This window comes from Nematolebias whitei, chromosome 13 (assembly GCF_014905685.2).
Source record: "Nematolebias whitei isolate Nwh7 chromosome 13, NemWhi1, whole genome shotgun sequence".
In the NCBI taxonomy this organism is placed as follows: domain Eukaryota; kingdom Metazoa; phylum Chordata; class Actinopteri; order Cyprinodontiformes; family Rivulidae; genus Nematolebias; species Nematolebias whitei.
Window position 1 is genome coordinate 40,363,485 of NC_056510.1, and position 5,327 is coordinate 40,368,811.

Sequence of the window (5,327 nt, forward strand, 5' to 3'; positions counted from 1 at the left end):
CTGCCTGTTTTAAAGTCATAGGCAAGATCCACTTCTGATTCGGTCCTGTCCATACTTTAAACTCCCCTTTTTTCTGACCTCCTTTGTTAAACCATAATGTCTTTTCCTCTGGGGAGGCTGTAGTCTGAGCCTCTGTTACATTTTTCTCATCCCAATGATTCACTTTCTGACATTCCTCTTCCACTGTCACCATCTGGACTCTTGGCAAATAGCCAGCAGCTATCTTGGCTGCTCTGTCAGCTTGCCTGTTTCCTTCCGCTGTGTCTGATTGTGTAACATCATGACCTTTGCACTTCACAACCGCCACTTTTGCTGGCAACATCAAACTGTCAGCTAAATCCTTAATGAGTTCCTCATGTTTAATTGGTTTGTTACCTGCTGTTCGAAAACCTGCTCTTTTCCACTGTGGTAACTGAACATGAACTACACCATAAGCATACGCCGAGTCTGTGTACCCTGTAACCTCTTTTCCTTTGCTCATTTTCAAAGCCTCAACGACTGCCTGAATTTCAGCTTTTTGAGCTGACTGATGACCTTCTAGCTGCCCTGAGCTCAGTACCTCGTACTCATCACCATTCTGCTGTACCACAGCAAATCCTGATCTCAAAGACCCATCCTCAAGCCTGAAGCAGCAACCATCTGTGTAGAGTATATTTGAATGTGGTATGAGTTCAGTCTGTAAATCAGGTCTAATGCGTTCCTCCACGTACACTTTTTGCACACAATCATGTGCCTGTGTTGTTTGCATACCATTTGCCATGTTTATGCCTTCATGCAGGAACAATAAATTCGGTTCTGATAGGATGTTGCTCATGCGTCTTTGCTTTAAGGATGTCATTGTAAAGAGCTCAGAATTAACATACGCTACTATGTTGTGTGTCGTTAGGATGTGTAGTGGGTGTCCCATGACGATGTGTGCTGTTTTTGAAACAATCCTTGCCAGACCTGCCGCTGCCTGTGTACATGTTGGATGACGCTTCTCAGTACCATCCAACAGCACACTTGCGTACATCAACACCTGTCTACCACCCCCATTTTTCTGAAACAGAACACCATTAACAGTGTTTTCTGCTTCAGAAACATCAAGAAAAAACGGGGCGGAGTAGTCAGGCAGAGCCAAATCAGCTGCTCTGGACAAGAGTTGCTTCAGTTTAATAAACACATGTTCTGCATCTGTGTTCCACACAAGTGTTGCTTTCAGGTTTCTGTTACCTTGATCTTTTACCATCTGTCTGAGTGGAGTGGTGAGTTCACTATAATCAGGTATATAGTGTCTGCTTGTACCACTTGTTTTAAAATGAGTCAATGTGAGTGATCATTATCAAAGCCAGCTGCAGTTTTTGATCACGAACCCCAAAGTGCCTAGATGACCATCACAGACCAAATGTGGGGTTGACACCTCCGTCAGGCTGCAGTTGATGTTAGTGACCCTGGACAGAGTGACCACCAGTTCTTCTTTCAGCCTTTCAGTCCCCAGACTCGTCACCGTCTGTCTGGAGACCAGTTCAGCTTTGTGCAACAGTTCATATCTCAGCATACAGCAAGACTTGACTGGATGTTCTCGCTGTGGACAAACTCCAGGACCCCCTCTGGACAGTTAGTTCAGTTCGCTCTTGGACTGTTAGATCTTTGAAAAGTCACGTTACTTGGCTGAAAAGTTCTTTGTTGCTGTGTCAGTTGTGTTCGACTGACAACTTATTTGAACCGTCCCATTGGTCAGTTTCACAGACCCAACGTCAGCGCCCACCTGAACACATTTGTATCTGATCCGGCCCCCGGCACTCGAGAGTCCTGATCAAAACTCAGATGGATGCTGTATGCAGTTAAATGCTACCTTCTATGTTTTGTGGGCCTAATCAGACTCATCTTCCCACTCCAAAGTTCTGTCATCTCCAGCTGCAGAGAAGAAAAAATAATTAAATCACGGTTTCATTTCTCGTGCTACAAGGGGTTTTGTTTTAACTGGGATGGGTGACTCCTCCCTCAGCTGCGAGGGGGTGTCAGTGACCTCCCCCACCTGTAACCTTCCATCTGTTATGTGATATATAGGGTACATTCCTGTGGGGGATGTGCTGACTGATTGCTGCTTGAGTTATAAGGAGGGGGAGCTGAACTACCCACTTCCTCACTCTTTGTTTTAGGCTGCGCTATAAGTTGCTGTTTTTTCAACAAATGGGACGAACCCTATGCCACAAAGACCAATTTCAACCACTCTTTTCTTTCATATTTAACCTCCCTCATTAACTTTCTGTATTTACCTTTCTGCAGGGCGTTTGCCTCTCTTTTTTGCTTGTCAAACTTATCCTCATCTCTCGAGCATTCCTTAATCTTTTCCCACATTAAAGATATTACATCCTGTCCTTCTTGAGCATTATTTTCTATTTTTTGTAATGTTTTCACGAGAGCTTTTTTTTTTTAGCTTTTTATTATATTCCAACATCGCTAGTGCTTGTCCCACAACTTCAGCTTGCTCCTTTACCGGTTTAAAACTTTCCTGCTCGCACTTTTGTAACATGACACGCTGCGCCTCTGTGTCCATTCTCTCAGGAAATTTTGACACACACCACACCTCTTTGTTTTATTGTCAATGGAAAATTCTGGAACTTTTTTAGACTCTGGAACTTTTTTTTTTTTTTTTTCTACACATTCATACTGTGGTCTTATATTTGACAAAGACACAAACAACAAAATAAACAAACAAGATACTGACCACTTATTTCAACATTCACGCGAGTCACAGACGCCAGAAATATCACAATGGTCACCCTTGAAACTGTTGTTTTTTTTTAAACAAAATGTGTTGACTTCCCTTTTAATATCCTAGAAGACAGCAATAGTTGTGAACCTGTGACTTATACCCACCACAGATCATAAGTTATTTTATTCAACAAATCTAATTATTAGTGCTGATTTTATTTTAATCTATTCGGTATGTGCGTCGTATTTAATTAATTACTATCCCACCCAGTCCCGCACTTACTTAATGAACTTCCAATTTTTAAGTAAGTTTAAATTAACACTGTTTTCAGTTAGACACCAACCTAACAAGTTTACAGTTCAACTTAGTCTCAGAGTTACAGGGATGACGGCGAATAAATTATTTATCCTACAACCCCACCCCCTCTGGTCCAGAGCCCCGTCGGACTCTGGTAGGCTCGACTATTGCGTGATTTATCTGGGACTGGTTTTATTACTTTATCTTACTTTTATCTTATTCTTACAGTCGACGTAAACTTCTCTATTTAAAACTATTTATTTGGGAGTCACACACACTGAGCAAATTTGCCTATAGTAAGCCCAATTTACAGATTTCGTAATCAACAGGCTCTGCTTACCTTTTCTTTATGGCGCGCCGTAGATCAGTGTGAAGGACTCGGTAACTGTTTTTCAAATCTCGGTGGGACCTCCATTTTGTTATGTTTTTTATCTTATTTCTCCACCCGAGCTCTGCTGTTACCGTTCATCCTGCAGGAGGAGTCAAGACACGCACTCAGAATACGACAAACGCACCTTCAAGTTTACGAATATTTAATAAGCAAAGAAAGTCACAAAGTCACAGATTCACAAGCATAAACAGTGGATTAGTTAAATGCAGTCATTATTTTAACATATAATTAATTGGATGCGCATCCATTAATCTATACGATACAACCTTGTTAAGGAAGAATCTGAAGTCGACCGTCTCTGCTCCGTCTGGCTGACTGCTTCGAGGAGAAAACGCACTTTCCTTTGTCTAAAAACAGGGCGTTCCTTCACACAGCAAAACTAACTTTTCACCGCGCTCTAAGCCTGCTGTCATGGGATTGGCCAGTTTCAAACCAATCAGAAGTGTGAGACATCGTGTTACATGATGTAAACAGGAACAGAAATCAATCTGTGGGAGCCTCTTCAAAGTAAAACAGGAAGTGGGTCAATTTCAAAGTAAAACAAGAAGTGGGAGTCAGATTCAACAAGGAACACAATCTTTATTTCACAACGAGTCAGAAATTAAAACACGTTTCCGTCCACATTTAATCATTCAATGCACGATAGTACTCAGTCCAGAAAAATGAAAGAATCCGTTTAAATTATGTATAATATCTGACAGGTATATGTTCATTACATACTGGCGGCCCGTACGTTTGTTTTTACATACTGGTGGCCTCGTACGGTATCATGAATGGACTGTTATTCGTGTAACAATTGAATTTATCATGTTGACATATCTGATCTTAACTGAAATTAGCTTAAGAGTGCAGAGTTCTGTTTTGACTGTGAAACGCAGCATTTTGCAGCTGTGATGTTCAGAGAACGTTTCAGTTGTGGTGTTTTTAGAGCTGAAATAACGTCAATGTGTTCATTTAAAGCTGAATTTGTACATCTGTTGTGTAACTGAAGCTGGGTTTGTGGTAAAACGCTTTGATTCTGTTTAATCTGTGACAGAAGAGGGTTCTGTTCCGGCTCGGTTCTGATTCGTTCGAACGAGTCGTTTTAAATGGATAAACTGCTGTTTTGAAACTGGGATCTGTCTCAGGCCACTATTAAGATATCTTCGTTATATTTTGTAACAGTTAAAATTGTACATTTTGAAAGTAAATGGACGAAAGTTGACCGGAATGTTCAGGCTAATCGCTAACACGCTAGCTGAAATAACGAGCAGCGATTGGTCAAAAGCCGCTGTTTGAAACGCTCTGATTCGCTGGAGAGACGAGTGACGTGTCTGTCGTCACTTCCTCTGATGTCAGGTTATAAAACCCACCCCTGCTGTTGCTCTGTCATTGGTTGATTCAGTCACGTCACCCGGAAATGAAGCTCGTCTTCATAGTAAATTTCAATCTGTTGTTTAAAGTTGAAAAACGCTTTAAAGTTGGTTCTGAACCGCTGTTCCAATTATTAAAAGCCTAATCGCTGAAACTTTGCCACATTTAAGTTTTAAATCCGTCATTAAATGGTGTTTTTGGACCACGCTAGCCGATGCTACATTTTTATGCTAACGGCTAACGACCGGATGTCACCAAAGCCGCAGGAAGTCATCGCGACTCCTACTGGTCGCCACTAACAGTGTCAGGGTTAAAATAAAATAAGGTTATACTGCCACCTCCTGTTGGAAACTTGAAATCACAGTTTCATTTTGTTTTTAGAATTTTGGTGAAATTGAACGCTCGTATTTCTTTAAAATAAGCATTTTTGAGTTAATAAACGTTCCTCAAGTTGAGTTATTACTGTTATCTTGCATTTAAAAAGTGATTAAAATATTTATGCCCAGAAAGGCATTTACTAAGAAATTTTTCGTTCACTGATAAATCCTCAGAAGGAGGTGCATAATGAAAAATTAAGAACTTTTTAAA